The sequence below is a fragment of the Triturus cristatus genome, chromosome 5_2, assembly GCF_964204655.1.
Source record: "Triturus cristatus chromosome 5_2, aTriCri1.1, whole genome shotgun sequence".
Lineage (NCBI taxonomy): Eukaryota > Metazoa > Chordata > Amphibia > Caudata > Salamandridae > Triturus > Triturus cristatus.
Window position 1 is genome coordinate 736,014,599 of NC_140588.1, and position 18,061 is coordinate 736,032,659.

The window sequence follows — 18,061 nt, forward strand, 5'->3', positions numbered from 1 at the left end:
CAGAGCCCAGGTGTACTCCTCCCACCCATCTGACTGCCAATCTTCCTATTCACCACCAGGCTACCTAGCCCTGCCCCTCTGGGTTTCCCCAGCCCTGTCACTCACACAACCAGACAGGCAGATACACATCATAGCAGAGGCGGGCTGAAATGGTCAAGCAAGCAAATACCAACTTTCTAAAAGTGGTATTTGCAAACACAGAATATTAAAATAAACTTTACTAAAAGATGTATTTTATTATTCTGCGTTCAGGCATACTAAACTCGATTTTCTACCATGTTCCCTGGGATGTTAGGATCATAGGATGTAATAATTCTAACAGCCCATTCTGGCCTATGGAGAACAGGTAGCCTTACAATAGTGAAACACGAAAATGGCTGTAATTCACTATTAGGACATGCCACACACATCAGGGCTTGTCCTACCTTATGCTTACAATGCACCCTGCCCTTGGGCCTACCATAGGGGTGACTGATATGAAGTTAAGGGAAGGTATAGGGACTGGCAAGTGTGTGCACTTACCCAGTCAGCATGACAGTACCAGACTGCACGCAGGTTCTGCAATGGCAGACCTTAGATACATTTTACCAGGCCGCTTCTGTGGATGGCACAACCAGTGCTGCAAGCCCACCAGCAGCATTTGTATTTACAAGCCCTGGCACTCCTGGTGCCCTTTACTGGGGTCTGACAGTAAACCAAATAAGCCAATCAAGGAATCCAACCAACATATACATTTTAGATAGGGAGCACTTGCACTGTGGCACTGGTTGGCAGTGGCACAGTGCTCTGAGCAGCCAACACCAGCAAAATACATGAGGCACAGCAACAAAAAGTGGAAGGGAGACTCACGCCAAGGTGCCAGGTCTAACACGTGTCCCCTCCAGCTGAAAAGTGGGGAGAACTACCCTACCCCAGGGAGTTCCCCATCACTAAGGTGGAAATATCTGGACAGACCGTCAGCATTGGCGTGATCTGTACCAGGGCGATGTTCCACCGTGAAATCTATACCCTGTAGGGAAATGGACCACCTCAACAGCTTTGGATTCTCACCCCTCATATGCATCAACCATCTGAGGGGCCTGTGGTCTGTCTGAACCCGGAAGTGAGACCCAAACAGGTAGGGTCTTAGCTTCTTCAGCGCCCAGACCACAGCAAATGCCTCACGCTCAATAGCACTCCATCTCTGTTCCCGTGGAAGTAACCTCCTGCTAATAAAGGCTACAGGTTGATCTAGGCCCTCTTCATTAATCTGTGAAAGAACAGCCCCCACACCATGCTCTGAAGCGTCTTTCTGAACGATAAACTCTTTGGAGAAGTTGGGAGCCAAAAGCACGGGCGCCGTGCACATAGCAGCTTTCAGGGCCTCAAAAGATTTCTGACAAGTGTCAGTCCAGATCACCTTCCTGGGCTGCTTCCTTGAAGTCAGCGCTGTCAAGGGGGCAACAATGTTGCCATACCCCTTGACAAACCTCCTGTAGTACCCGGTGAGACCTAGGAAGGCTCTCACCTCTGTCTGGGTTTTGGGCGACTCCCAATTCAGGATGGTTTCTATCTTGGGTTGAAGGGGTGCCACCTGGCCACTCCCAACTTGGTGCCCCAAGTACACCACTGAACCCTGCCCGATCTGGCACTTACTTGATCGTGAAGCCTGCCCTCCGCAGCGCCATCAACACTTCCCAGAGGTGGCGCAGGTGTTCCTCCCACGTGGAGCTGAACACTGCGATGTCATCCAGGTATGCAGCACTGAACGAATCCAGCCCAACCAACACCTGGTTGACCAACCTCTGGAAGGTGGCAGGGGCATTTTTCATTCCAAAGGGCATAACCCGGAACTGGTAATGCCCAGTAGGGGTGGAAAATGCTGACCTCTCTTTGGCCCCATCGGTCAAGGCAATCTGCCAGTACCCAGACGTTAAATCAAACGTGCTGAGGTAGTTGGCAGCCCCTAGCCGATCTATGAGCTCATCAGCTCTGGGGATGGGGTGTGCGTCAGTCCTGGTGACTGAATTGAGTCCTCTGTAGTCCACACAGAACCGGAGTTTGGGTGTGGCTCATGGCGCTGCAGCCTTTGGGACCAAGACCACTGGGCTGGCCCAAGGACTGCTGGAGGACTCAATTACCCCAAGGGCAAACATCTTGGAGACCTACTCCTTGATGCAGGCCCTTACCCTGTCAGTCACCCTGTAGGCCTTGTGCCTCACAGGTGTACTATCCCCAGTTTCCACATCATGGACGCACCAATCAGTGACACCGGGAACCAGGGAAAACAGATCCAAAAATTGTCCCAGCAGCTGGCGACAATCATTCTGTTGCTCAGGGGTCAGGGTGGAAGAGAGGATGACACCATCCACTGACCCATCTTGCTCCTTGACTGACAGGTCAGGAAGAGGCTCGGTCTCCTCCTCCATCCCGGCATCTGTCGCTAAGAGCATGCCCACTTGGGACCTCTCCAAGTGGGGCTTGAGGCGGTTGACATGAAGGACCCTTAAGGGGTTCCTTGGAGACCGCAAGTCCACCAAATAGGTAACCGGACTTTTGCGCTCCACCACCTGAAAGGGACCGGTCCACTTATCCTGGAGCGCACAGGACTCCACGGGGGCCAAGACCCATACCTTCTGTCCAGGCTGAAGCTCTACCAGAGTGGCATTCCGGTCGTACCACCGCTTCATAACCTCCTGGCTGGCTTCCAGGTTTGCCTCAGCAAGTTCCCTGAAACGCCTAGTCTGGTTTCTGAAGGCCAGCATGTAGCTATATACATTCTGGGGAGGTTTCCTGGGAGATTGCTCCCAGCCTTCCTTGACCAGACTTAGAGGTCTGTACAGAAGCTCAAAGGGACTGAACCCTAGAGACTTCTGTGGCACCTCTCTGTAAGCAAAGAGAAGGCATGGTAAGAGGACGTCCCACTTACGCCTCATGGGTCCTTCCAGGTCCATTATCATGCCTTTGAGGGTTCGGTTGAATCTCTTTACCGACTCGTTTCCTTGGGGGTGGTAAGGTGTGGTGAACTTGTAGGTTACACCACACTCTTGCCAAAGGAATTTCATATATTTAGATATGAAATTGGTACCTCGGTCAGACACAACCTCTAGAGGGAATCCCACTCGGGAGAAAATTCCCATCAGCGCACGTCCCATCACGGGGGTCGCCACTGTCCTCAGAGGGATGGCTTCCGGGTACCGGGTGGCATGGTCCACCAGGACCAGGATGAACCTATTGCCCATCGCTGTCCTGGGGTCCAGTGGCCCTACAATGTCAATCCCCACTCGTTGGAATGGAGTACCGACAACAGGGAATGGTTGGAGTGGAGCCTTCTGCTTCCTTCCACTCTTCCCACTTGCCTGGCAAGTTTGGCATGTTCTGCAGTGAGTATCTGAACTACTGCGCATTTGGGGCCAAAAGAAGTGGGTGACAAGCCTTTCAAAGGTCTTGTCCTGCCCCAAATGTCCTGCTAAGGGTACATCGTGAGCCAGCCCCAGTAGGAAGGCTCTGAAGCACTGGGGTACCACCAGCACACGGGCTGACCCAGGCTCAGCAACCTTAGGCTCAGAATACAGAAGGTCGTTCTCCCAGTAAATGAAATGTGTTCCGGACTGATCACCGTTGGCCTGGTCTGCAGCCTGCTGCCGCATACCCACAAGAGAAGGGCATTCTTTCTGCTCCCTGCAGAACTCTTCCCTGGAGGGTCCTCCTTCTTTCTGCCAATGGGTCAGCTCAGGCAGGTCCTCCAGTTCAGCTATCTGTTCCCCTGTAGGTTCCAGAGCATCCCCCTCAAGGTCTGCTCCCTCCTGGACCGTGGGAACTTCAGGGGCCGGTTTCCCATGCCCCCTGCTCCTTCTCTTTAAGGCCGGTCCCTGGGCCTCCCTCTCAGGCTCCAGGACCTCTTGAGCACCTCTACTAGCTGCCATGGACCGTGTGTTGACACACACCCAATCCGGCATACCCAACATCTCTAGGTGAGCACTCCGCTCCACCTTAGCCCAAGGTGAGCTCTCCAAGTCGTTCCCTAACAGACAGTCTACAGGCATGGCGGGCCTCACAGCTACCTGAAGAGTACCAGACACCCCCCCCCCCACTGAAAGGGAACCTGAGCCACTGGGCAGTGACTCTCGGTGTTGTCGGCGGCAACAACCAGATAGAATGCTCCTGGGACACCAGGTGGCGCTTCACAGCTGTCACACTGGCTCCTGTGTCTCTGAGAGCTTCAACCCTTTGGCCATTTATGGTCACCCACTGCCAGTATGTTTTAGTGTTCTCAGGCAGCTGGGTTTGGGGGACCACTTCACAGTCTCCTAATGAGACAAGGGACATCTCTGTGGAACCCCACCCACCTTGGACACCCATCTCCTCCCCAGGGCTACACTAGTCACCTGCCGGGATGCAGCACCAGTGGGTGCTTGTTTACCAAATAATGGACATTTTACATCAGAGGCAAAATGCCCCATGTTACCACACTTGTAACATCTGATGGGCCCTTTCTGAACAGGGGTACCTGTCGGGGCCCGGTCGGTTTCTGTGGTGGGGGAGGCTGAGAACCTTTCCCTTGGTTCCCTTGGGGATTACTTTGGGGCCTCTTCGGGAACTCCCTCTGTTTACCCTTGTCCCCCCCACTCTTCTGCTGGGGACCCTGCCCACCTTTGGCGGAATCTCCCACTTGACCCTTGTGGACCCTGGTACTGACCCAGCGGTCCGCTTCCTCAGCAAGCTTCCTAGGGTTAGTCAACCTACTATCAATCAGGTGCTGGCGTAGCTCAGGAAACCAATTACTAGACAAGTGCTCCCATGCCATTAAATCATTAACTTTGCTACCCTACACCCAACCATCCAGTGCTCTTCAAAAAAAGTCACACACTCAACATACATACTGTTTGGAATCTTGGTGCAACCCCTGAACCTTTGCCTATACAACTCAGGGGTCAACCCATACCTAGACATCAAAGCAGCCTTCATATGGGGATAGGAATTATAATCATCTGAAGGCAAATCCAGCAGTGTATCCCGCCCCTCACTAAGGAACCGTCCCCACAACCCCGCTCCCCAATCCTTCTCAGGGACCCGGTGGGAAGACATGGCTACCTCATAGGCCTTAAACCACTGCCCTATGTCATCATTCTTGAAGAATTCCTTAACCACATCCTTGGGTATGTACACCCTTGATTCTGTCTGCACTGACGGTGTGCGGCCCCCAGAGGGAGTAGACTCTAAACTCTTAGCTTTCAGATCTAATTCCCTCAACTTTGTTTCATTCTCCATTTGTATTCTTCTCTCTTCCAGGGCCAGCTTTTTGCTCTCTAGCTCCAGCTGCCCATTCAATTTGAGCTTTGCCATTTCCATTTCGTGCATCCTACCCTCTCATCTGCCAGCTCCTCTGGAGATATACTTTTCCTAGAAACACTGAAGGAAGGGCTTCTCCTTCCTCTTGAGCCCACTAGCTCATCCAGTTGCTGATCTGCATTAGCATCATCAGTGGCCTTCCTTGCTTCTACCCAGGTCCTCAGCGCCTTGTAGAGCTGTGTCTTGTTTTTACATCCAGTTGTAGAAACATTAAACTTCTTGCAAAAGAACTTTAGGTGCTTGGCAGTGTAATTATCTATTTCCTCTTCTTCCCATTCAAATTCTGTATTCACAGAGACTATGGATGCTGCTTTCTCCACCATGGTAAAGCTTGGCAGTGCTCAAAAATAGACAGTTCCAAAAAGAAATCTACCAACAAGTATTGGTTGCATTTAAGGTCTGCACTCACTAAGTAGTGTTCACCAATCACTGTACATGAGTCACAAATGCAAGTCCAGAATCCCACCGCTGCCACCAATGTTAGAATCCGGGTTCTCTGGTTGGCACAGGTAGGTACTTGTGACAAGCAGGGAACCTTTCCTCTAGTCAGGGTAAGGGGTTACACTACTAAAACAACCCCTGCTCACCGTCTAGGTAGCTTGGCGCGAGCAGACAAGGCTTATCTCAGAGCGTTATAGGTTAAGCATTTGTGAACACATACAGTAACCAAGTGACAACACTACAAATGAACACCACACAGGTATTTATATTAAAAATAAGGATTCTTTATAGAGGATTATCACAAGACCATTAAACGATTAAAAATACACAATACGGTTGCTTAGTTGGTAGAAGATTGCTTAGTTTCTCTTAAGTTCTTAAATGCGACACTTTAAGTCAAGGTACCTTAGATGCGACACGCAGGGCAACGAAAGTGTTGCAGCGATGCAGATGCGTTGAAGTTCTTGGTGCAAAAGAAATAAAGACGGGATCTTCCAGATGCGTTACGCTTCTCCGATGTTGCGAGAAGGCTCGACTCGATGCGTCAGCTACAGCGGCGTCACCCTTGATGAGATGCGACGACAGCGGCCTTGGCAGCGGCACTCTTCTCCGACGTTGCGAGACGCTTCCGTTCGATGCGATGCTGCAGCGGCGACACCCTTTTCTGCGAGATGCGACGACAGCGGCTCCGACGGCGGCACGCTTCTCCGTGGATGCGAGGCGCTTTTCTGGATGCGGTGCAATGCGACAACTACGATGGCTGCGATGGCGACACGCTTCTTCGGCGTTGCAAGACACTTCCGGAATGATGCGAGACGCTTCCACTCGATGTGATGCTGCAGTGGCGACACTCTCTGCGAGATGCGACGGCAACAGCTCCGACGGCGGCACGCTTCTCTTCCTTGCGTCGCGCTTCCAGCTCCTTGCGACACGCAGTCCCTCAGAAGGCCCAACAACAGCAGCAGGCACTTCCAAAAGACTCTGGGGAGCTGGGGGTGAAGTCCACTGGTCCTGGGACTTCGTTCAGGGGGCAAGCTCAGTTCAAGCCCTTGGAGATCTTTTCAAAGCTCAAGTTGAAGCAAAGTCTTTAGTAGTCTTTCTCCTCTCCTTCAGCAGCAAGGCAACCACTGCAGGCCAATCCCCCAGGTCAGGGACAGTACTCCTCCTACAGCTTTCCCAGTTCCTTCTCCTCTGGCAGAGGTTCTTCTTGTTTCAGCAGGATCTAATTTCTTGGGAGCAGGGTCCCAATACTTATACCCCTAATTCCGTTGTTCCTCTGGGGTAGAGGGGCCTTTGCCCAGTCCAAACCAGTTCTTGAGCACTCTGTTGACATGACTCTGCCTTTCTATTCAGGGTGCAGGGCAGAGACATCAGCCGCTCCGCAGGAGGTGGAGCCAGCATTGTGGTAGCAGAGCACAAGCCTATTCAGAGCCCAGGTGTACTCCTCCCACCCATCTGACTGCCAATCTTCCTATTCACCACCAGGCTACCTAGCCCTGCCCCTCTGGGTTTCCCCAGCCCTGTCACTCACACAACCAGACAGGCAGATACACATCATAGCAGAGGCGGGCTGAAATGGTCAAGCAAGCAAATACCAACTTTCTAAAAGTGGTATTTGCAAACACAGAATATTAAAATAACCTTTACTAAAAGATGTATTTTATTATTCTGAGTTCAGGCATACTAAATTCGAATTTCTACCATGTTCCCTGGGTCTGTTAGGATCATAGGATGTAACAATTCTAACAGCCCATTCTGGCCTATGGAGAACAGGTAGCCTTACAATAGTGAAAAACGAAAATGGCTGTAATTCACTATTAGGACATGCCACACACATCAGGGCTTGTCCTACCTTATGCGTACAATGCACCCTGCCCTTGGGCCTACCATAGGGGTGACTGATATGAAGTTAAGGGAAGATTTAGGGACTGGCAAGTGTGTGCACTTACCCAGTCAGCATGACAGTACCAGACTGCACGCAGGTTCTGCAATGGCAGACCTTAGATACATTTTACCAGGCCGCTTCTGTGGGTGGCACAACCAGTGCTGCAAGCCCACCAGCAGCATTTGTATTTACAAGCCCTGGCACTCCTGGTGCACTTTACTGGGGTCTGACAGTAAACCAAATGAGCCAATCATGGAATCCAACCAACATATACATTTTAAATAGGGAGCACTTGCACTGTGGCACTGGTTGGCAGTGGCACAGTGCTCTGAGCAGCCAACACCAGCAAAACACATGAGGCACAGTGACAAAAAGTGGAAGGGAGACTCACGCCAAGGTGCCAGGTCTAACAGATCCACGTACACACACACACACACACACAGAGCCACACACCCACATACAGAACCACACACACACATAGAGAGCCACACACACACACATAGATCTAGACACATACACATTGATCTTGGGAGCCAAAGCAGAAGTGGCACCCACTTCACCTCCTGTTCAAATGTTAACTGGTCTCTTTGTATATGATTTGGGTAACTTGTTACTCCACACAAGCTTCTGAACACTGCTTGGTGGGCAGATATGAGCCTCTAGTTTGTTTTACACAGATGGTAGAACACGACTTTATAATGATGTGGTAGGAATCTTTTGGTGTCATTCTTGAGGTTTAATCATCCTGGCAATTGGTTTTGTAGCTGGTTAGTAGATTGTGTGCTGGCAGTGAAGTCTGAAAGGGAAGAGTTGATGTCCCAGGTAGTGGGCACCCCAAGAATATAAAGGTTTGGGTACTGGTACAAAGCCACTTACCTAAGGCTCCCTGATTTCTACGCCAGACCTAGTTCATCCTCAGGTAATCACCCACATTTTGGAGGATTCAGAAAACAAGAACGGTGTAACGCAGCTCATATCTCTCCTACGATTCTGTTCAAAATGTGACAGCCCAGAAAAATCATTTGGCCTATCCCTCCAACAAGTGGTAAACCCTACTGAACAGAGCTTTTCTTCACAGGAAGGAGAGCTGATGAAACAAGCCTGCCTGACCCCTATATCTGTCCATGAATTAGCAAATAAAAGCAAAGCCACACCGCATGCATATCCATGCCCCCGCCCCTCCCCCATTCACCCAAACTGATAAAATCCACATCTTCCGGATATCCGCATAAAGTATGTGTGCATAGAAACAACTTATGCGAATCTCGTTGACTTTCAGGAGGCATCCTGAAAAATGTGGCATGAATCAAGTCCTCCTGGACTTCTGTTCGGCATGCAACTAGGACACTATTCAGTCGGTGCCAGTGCACTTCATGGATAACAAACCTTCTCGTTGAACAGCATCCAGAAGGCATGTGGCCTGACCAGCACAGAGAGATGGTAGATTACCTTCCAAGCAAAGAAATATATGCCACGCACCAGGCTGCTTTTTTTGAGGACAGAGAAAGGAAGTTATTTGAAGCGTCTGATGGGATACTCACCAGAAATATGATGAAAACTCCTGTATTTTCAATTACAGCTGTAGGTTTATTAAATATTAATCTTTGTGGAGGGTCAAGATTTATTGTTTGCATGCAAATGTAGCAGTGCTGGTGCGCAGTTAGTAACACTGACTAGACACATAGCCGTCACGTACCTATGGATGGTCACACACACACCCCCAGCAGTGTACACAATGTCTGCTTTACAGCCATAGTATGCATGCTGTAGAGATACCCACAAATTACTAGCACTGCTGTCAAAGTAGCGAACACAAACTACTAGTACCACAGCCAGAGCACATGCTGCTAGTCCAGAATCTTCACGAACGTATGGTTACACTACAGCTGGGGTCAGCACTGCACCCATTGTCAGTAGCAGTAATGCATCCATGATGGTTGCCTTCACGGCAAGCACTGCAGCGGGGCACACACCCACCATGCTGATAGCACCGCAGCCAGCTAATAGATACACAAGGTGCCCATAACCGGAGTAAATGCACACATTCACACTACTAGTAATGCAGCTAGGGTGTGTGGGCACACAAAAGGGATGCTTGTGCTAGTACTGCAGTTTCCGTGTGCACAGTACTACAGAGAGCCACTGCACACAGTACTGCACCCAGATTATACACACAAACTCCTAGTATAGGAGACACAGTAAACGCACACATTGCAGCCACAGCTGACCCCTCCCCCACTACTGTCAATACTATTAGCACAACAGCAACCTTCCTACCGACAGCCAAAGCAGTCACTAGCAGTAAAGATAACACAACAAGCAGCTGCAGGCGGTTACAAATACAATACAATCGGGCTCCATATGCATTGTCTGGCGGTCATTTCTCAAGCTCTCGCATTCGTCTTGATCGCCGCATTGTCGACTGCAAAGCACGGGACCCTGCATACCCACTGGTCACTGGCTATCGGGGTGCTGGGGAATAAGAAACCCTGCTCGTCACTGTGGGCTCCTGAACATAATCCCCAGGTATCTGAAAGACTGCAGCTTGCTCTAACACCCTACTCACCTCCCGGGTCGGGAGCGCTGGTGGCATGAAGCGTGATGCGATAGCAACCCCGGCACATATAAATAGAAAGAGGATAAGGCAGCTCGCAGAGTGGACAGCGCAAACGCTTCTCCCCCCCGCTGCAGCTTCATGGTTCATCACTCTCGGAGGCCTGCGCGAAGCTTCTGGCGGAAAGAGCTCGGGCCGCTCTGGGTGAATCTCTGCAGCCTCTGTGCCTGCTCCGGGCACGCGACCAATAACACGGCGGCAGGGAGACCTGAGCTGCAGGGGAGGAGGGTACCATGTTTTTACAATAAAATAGAAACGAGAGTCTCGATGTATTAAATAGACCTATGCACTGGGTCTCTTTATATGCCCAACATCTAGATGGGACTCAAGGTTACTTTGCCTCCGCCATTTGAGAAGGTATTTAAGAATATCGAACATATTCTTAAATGCCTTCTAAAATGGCGGAGGCAAAGTAACTTCTCAAGTCTCATCTCGATGTTTCACAAACGGGTTGATTTGGCTCGATCTTCTGTCGATCAAGTTGAGTATATAAAGAGACCCGGTGCGTAGGTAAATAATGAGGCATTTTTACGTACGTGCAGGAGATTTTTGAATCCCGGTAAGTGGTCGACCAGCATGAAGGTGGATGAGCAAAGGATGCTGGCTTTGCTTAGTATTGTGTTTGATTTTAGTAGCTTCGGCCCGAGGAGCGGTAGCGAGCGCCACCATCTTTCTCCGAGGTCAAGCAGAAATGCCTCGGAGAAACGCAGCGTCATTTTCAGATTCAGGGGCGTGTTTTTCTTTCTCTCCTCTTGCCATTGGCTGGAATGTTTACATTCCAGAGGAGAGAAAGAAAGTAAAAAACACACCCCTGAATCCGAATAAGACAGGGCTTAAATGGACAGACGCCCCTCTCCTCCAATGGCTGGCCTCCGTTTAGGAAGCCAGCCAATAGATAAGAGGGGCGGGTTCAACCCCACTACTGAGAGACATTAAAGCGCAGCCTTCGCTAGCCGAGACCTAAAAAGAGAAACTCCCTAAGCTGCTTTCACAGCAGACTTGATGGTGCTCTGTCTCAAGCAGTAGCCTGAAACTCGGGGTTGATCTGTGGGAGGAAGAGAAGCCACGCCCACTCCCCCCACCCATCTTTTTTATTGGCTTGTGTCTTTGTTGTTACTAAATGCTGCCTTCTGGTTGCTTAATAGGCTTGTAAGTCCCTCCTTATGATGGCCATGTCATCATTTGTATTTTACACAGGCTACTGGTCCCTCTACTTCGAGTGTTAAACAGTATGTGTTATTTAGTTTGTGAGCACTATGTTCTTCCCGTGCATTCTCCCCTCCCATCCCACAGTCCATGCCTTCTCGTCCCCCTGCCCGCTCGCGCTCCTGTTGTTCGTGAATTCTCGCCCTCCTGGCCCCCGGCCCGCACTCCCATTTGCAATGCAATAGGTCTTGCGTAAATGCGAGTCCTATTGCATTGCAAATGCTTGTTTTGCTTTTACGGTGCTTCCGAAAAGGAGTGCAGTACATTTATCTGGCGTTTCCGTGACACGGGCTGTGAGGGACATTACTGTGGGATGCTTTCTGAAGTGACCTCTGCCCGTGACTGTAGCGGTGGTGACTGGGCACTCTGTCCTCAGCCCAGGCCGCTCAGTAGAGGGCAGAGAGGAACCCCACAGTAGACTGGGCCCACAACGATCTGAAGCGGGTGGGGGCCGGGAGCGAGTGCCGCTCAGCTGCAAGACTCAACGCTGGCACCCGCCGCAAACATCAGAAGCACTCCCATGTGCAGGGGCATGAAGGGTCAGTCCACGAGGAGACCGAATGGCGCGCGCCTGGCCTCGCCCAGCCACAGCCTAAGCGATGCGGTGTCAGCCCAACCACTCTTGATCATGGAGATTGAAAACATTGTGGCCAACACGGTGCTGCTGAAAGCCCGAGAAGGTAGGCGGGGCAGTAGGCTCCACATCAGGTCCGCGGACGTTTCTACAGATCCGCGTTCCGAGGACAGAAGCGGGGTGCCTGTGAGGGACAAGGGGGTGGGAGTCCTGTTCCCTGCAGAGTTCAGTCTCTCAGCTGCAATATGCGAACTAGTGTCACTGGAGTACTGTAGAGGGGCGGACGGTACCAGCTGGGAACATCAATGTGCTTCACATGTATCCCTGTAAGTGAGAGCCCAGCGCCTGGTATTGGCCCTGACACCCATGGGCAACCCCTGTGTTGCTTTCTTCTACTGTCTGAATTTTTGACACTTTAAAATTGCAAGTACTGTCTGCACCTCATAGAGTAAGTTCATGGGCCCTGGAGAATGAGGTGTGCAGAAGCGGAGGGTGGCACGGTTCTCTTCTAGGTACAGCGTGGGCCTGTCTGCTGCGGTGAAGGTGATGCCTGCCCTGCAAGTGGTCAGCATAATAGCAGACCTGCAGCTCGTGGTAAACCGTGTGTCTGCGTGTGATTTGTAAACTTCTACCCATGTGCATGCCTTTCCGTACGCCCGCATTTCATAACATTCATCAAAAGAGAGAGAGTGCAGAGGGAGAAACAAGGGTTTTGCACAGCAGCCATCTTCACCCCTAATCTGGCAACCCAACTTCACTTACCAGGCCAACGGCTGTATCGTAACATTCAACTCTATTCCTCGCCACAACATTTTCTAGATGGATGTAGCTCTGATTTTCAACTTCTCATGTAGTTTGGCCCAGGTATACCACTGAGCTGTTCAGTGTTGGTGCAGGAAAAATGACAGGTATATAGGGAAAACTTGCATTGATTGTCAAGTAAAAAACAAGAAACTGTGCTTCTTAGTAATATAAACCTAACGACAAACAACAGGAGGTAACCCATAAACCTGGTTGAAACTCGGGTAATGAACATATGAACATATGCAACATATACCAATGTCTCAACAGGTATCAATTCAAGGCAAGTTTAAGTATGCACGCAATAGTTGTAGGAGAACAAGGGGATAAATGGATTTGCCAAAATTGCTAGGAGCGGTTTTATATTCAGAATTGGCTAAAACAAAGTTAAAAGCATTGTTACAGCTAATGCCATGTGCTTGTAAAAACAGTGACTGGCTCAAAGTGACAAGTGTAAACCAGCGAGGGAAGGCGCAAAGGTACAGTGATATATTCAAAACATTAGTAATGGCCCAATCACAGTTAATAATCACTAGAAAACAATTTATAGGATTGTAAGACCAAAACACAGATGCGTCAGGTGAATTGTGCTTGTGAGTCAATGATGTCTCGACCTGATAAAAATGCAGATCATCATCAGGACCAGGTAACATTTAATTTGAAGTGCTGCATGTTTAGAGCAGCACGGACATGTACAACTATTGTGTGCATACTTAAACTTGCCTTGAATTAATACCTGTTGAGACATTGTTAATTGTTGCATAATCTTAGCAATGTCAGACATGGACTCAAGAAAGGTCCTTGTGTGTTGCAATCATATACTGGGCCTAATTTATAGTTTGACGGACGGGTTACTCCATTGCATGTGACAGATATCTTGTCCACCTTATTACAAGTATATTAAGATATAGAAAGTAAATAAGTAATAAGGCCGATGGGATATCCATCACTTTGTGATTGAGTAACAGGTCCGCCAAACTCTGAATCAGTCCCTAAGTCATCAAACACTTATAAAATGGAATTTATGCTGAAGAAGCTTGCACCCCTACCACGTACAAATGAACCTATTTTTAAGGTCTTGTAAGCTGCCTGGTTTTTGGCAGTGAAACTGTGTCAAAGTGCTTTTGATTATGCTAATAGGCACTGCAGGAAAACTGGCGGATCTGATCAACAGTGAGTCAGGTTGCCCACAGTGCTCTATTTGCACATCTTCTGTGATGCAACCTGGTCTATTCTTTGCACTGTGTTGGATGGAGTAGTCCAGCACAGCGCACAGAGGCCGGTCGCAAGGATTCCAAGAATTTTTGACTCATCTGTATTCATGGAGCAGGAATAATTCTGTGAATCATTAAGTCCAGTTGAAAATGCGGAGATGGAAGCCTCTGCATTTGTATTGGAAAAGTGTTGGTGTCATAAGCCAGGTCCCCTAAATGGAGTAGGGCTGTAATGCCCAAAAAAGTGCCACTTTGGGGAAGGTACATCACAGACAATATGGGACCTATGCCTGCTTTCCCTGATAGTATAGTTGTCATTCTCACTGTGGAAGCAGTCTCTCATAAAAAGCTGCCAACTTCCTATTGGTTACTAAATGGCAAGAACACAATTGGTAACCTTTCAGCGCTTTGTAACCGCAAACTATCAGTTTATAGAGGCGGCACCCTTTTACAGACCTGAAGGGAGATGGCACCATTTTATTTTCCCTTTTCTTGTGATTCACAAGTAACCGCAATGTTGATATTGTAAGCCGAAAATACATTTGCCACTTTTTTTTATTTTTACATTTTTATTTTTTTGTAAGCCAAAACAATCAATGTATATTTACAGAGAACTTATTTAAACAGGTATAAAACAAAACGAGAGGGATCAAGATATACATATCATCGCACAATGCAGAAAAGTAAACATCATATCATTATCAAATCAACTAACCAAGTCAAAATCAATCAAAGAGAGGGAAGGGCAATACAAGAATAAGAAGCAAAAGAGAAGAGATGACAAGGAGATATAAACATGTAGAAAAAATCATGACTTATAATACACAGTTATATCCAGCTATATTGGATTTCTTAACCTCATCTTTGATAAAACACCAAGACCTGGAGAGAGTCACATCTTAGAACCAGGGCTTGCAAAACACAAAAGTTAGGCTAAATCATATTTATTTCAAATACTCCACAAGCGCCCCCCATATCTTTATGCCTAACCTACGTTTCTGAAGCTCCTTAAGGGCATAGAGACTATGTTCTAGATTACAGATAGCATGAAGTCTGCCCTCCACATTTCAAAAGATGGTGGCTCTTTCTCGCTCCATAATGACACAATACATAGTCTAGCCACCGCCACAGCTATATATATAAGGTACCTGAATTGATATATCATCTGTGCCACTAATGATTCATCCAATACTCCCAGCATCATCCCCTTAGGGGTGATCACAATCTGTACCCGTGTAAAGGCCTCCATTTTATTTATCAGTTCCTTCAAATCTGGACATTCATAAAACATGTGAAGACTATCAGCTTGATCTAACCCACATCACATGCATTTACCCTCATTTAGCCCCCCCCCCACCATGCCATTTTGGAGGGCGTATAATACAAATTAAATATGGTTTTATAATGTTGTGATTTAAGACTGTAGGAAACCAGGAGCTTATCTGCCAACGCAATTGATTCTTGTAGGATATTCCCTTCCTGTTCTAGTTTATTATTCCACTTGAGATTCTGTATTTCCAGATCGTCACTTTGTAATTCGATAAGACTTTGATATAGGATACCAATTCAACCATGCTTCCTGAGTACCTTTAACAGATTACTTTTTTTAGCCAAGTTCATTGCATCTACTCTTTTTGTTAGGTAATCTCATATTTGTAAATATTTTTAAGCTTTAGGGAGATCATGTTCAGATACCAATGAGGAGGCAACACCATTGTCAATTAAATCCCCCAGGGTCATAAGTCCCTTTCTTCGCCATCTAGCCATGACAGCATCAGAAAAATTAAGGGAGGTAGTGCTAGGGAAGAGGTAGGTGTGTAAAAATTAAGTTTACCGATCTTCAAATATTTACGAATCTGTAACCATGCTTTATGGGTAGCTTGGAGCACCTTAAATCGTTTTTTTTTAATAATAACTAGGCTCTAAGTTTTGGAAGAAGTTCCTCTCTGCTTTTGAGCACAACAGCATCTGAAAAATATTCGGGAACTCTTCTACCTTTCCCTCAGCTTCCCCAACCAACATAATAACCATTTGTTGTAGTAAGCACAGCAAATAATAAAACAAAAAATTGGGAACAACCCACCCCCCTCAAAGTCGTGGAAGAATCATATACCTCATTGCACGCCGGGGCTTACCTTGTGCCCACAGGAAGCTACTACAAATGGATTGTAATTTCTGAAGTTGCTCCAAAGTAAGTTCCAGGGAGACACATCTAAAATAATACAACACTTTAGGCAAGACATCCATTATTAAAACATTGCATCTGCCTACTATTGATAAGTTCAAACCTTCTATTCTGTCCAAATCCTTTTTTATTTTCTGCACCAGGGGTTCCCAATTGGATAATACCATCTTATCCAAACATGCGTTAATGCGAATCCCCAAATATGTAGCCTCCTCTGTAACTCTAGCATCATTAATACGTACTTGCTCTGTGCAAATTATTTGCATTTTTGTTATATTTAATTTAAATCCAGATCTTTCCCCAAATACAGCTGCTAATTGTTCGATCTCTATCAAAGTTTTGGCTGGATCTGGTGAGACAACAGCAATGTCATCTGCATATGCTAGTATAGTAACTTCCATCCCGGGTCACACCGCCAAAGCATTTAACCTATTTTCCAATAGATTCAAAAAAGGATTAATATAAAGGGCACATAACATGGGAAAGCAGGGACAGGGATATTGCAACCGAATCAGACTCAAGTCCCATCGCACATATTTTGGCCGTGGGTGATTTATACATAGTTCGAAGAGCTTGAATATAGCCAGGTCCAAAGCCTTGCCATCGTATAGTAGCTCATAGAATCTCCCAGGAGACTCGGTCAAACGCTTTCTCTGTATCGAGTAGCACCACTCCACAGGGTGTTTTCCGTACATTAGGGAGGTCAAGCATAGTGACAACCCTGCTAACGTGATTGACCGTGCCTCTTCCTGGGAGATAACCAGGCTGACGGACAGAAACTATGGGAGTTAACACATGGGAGAGCCATGTTGCCAACATTTTTGCATAAATCTTTCCATCGCAATTTAAAAGCGAAATGGGTCGATAAGATCCCGGTAACATAGATGGTTTATCTTTTTTTTTAAAAGATAGCTATACTTGCTTCATCAGTTTCAGTTAGAATGATCTTGTAGACTTGAAGCGGAAGCTTATCAGGCCCGGCGGCTTTCCCTGTTGCTTAAGATCCAACTGCCTCCACTAATTCTTCCAGGGTCATAGGTTCTTCCAAATATGCACAGTCTTCCTCGCTCAGGGGCCTATTAGGTTGGCGGTCGGAAAATCTCCCTGACCGCTATGGTAGCGAGAAAAGACCGCCCGCAAGGACCGTTGCATAACCGCCGGTCCAATTAGGATGCTCCGCAATCGAAATCCAACTGTGGCGGTCGGATTCTGGCAATTAACATTGCGGCGGTCGCTGCTGCCAGCAGCACCACCACTGTGTGAAAAGGAGCATGTCACTGCACTTCATGGCAGGCACTGAAGGAGCATGTCATGCATGTCACTGCACTTCATGGCAGGCACTGCACACTGCCTGCCACCTGGTACAGGGACATGTAGGAGGGCACCATGGGTACCCCCCAGTGATCCCACACCCCTCCAACTCATAGGGGGCCCGCAATGGACCCCGGAAACATTCTCTGCATGCCTTTCCATGGTGGTTCCACCGCCGCAGAAAGGCTGGCTACCGGCGGCATCATAATCATGTCGGCGGAGTCTCGCCCTGCACCGGCATCATTGTAGCGGTCCAGTTCTGCCCGCTAGGCATGCGTGCGGACCAACGGAAAAGTGGCGGGCAGAGATTCTCACAGCCGCACTCGTCACCGCCATGTTAATTGGACCGGCAGTGTTCAGGGTTGTGATCGCGGGCGGATGTCCGCCGTCGGTTCGGTGGTTGCTACCGCCGGCCCAGCGGCGGCCATCCCCCGCCATCCTAATAGACCCCTTAGTGTCTTCCTGTATGGATCTTCATAAAATGATTTAGCTCTATCCT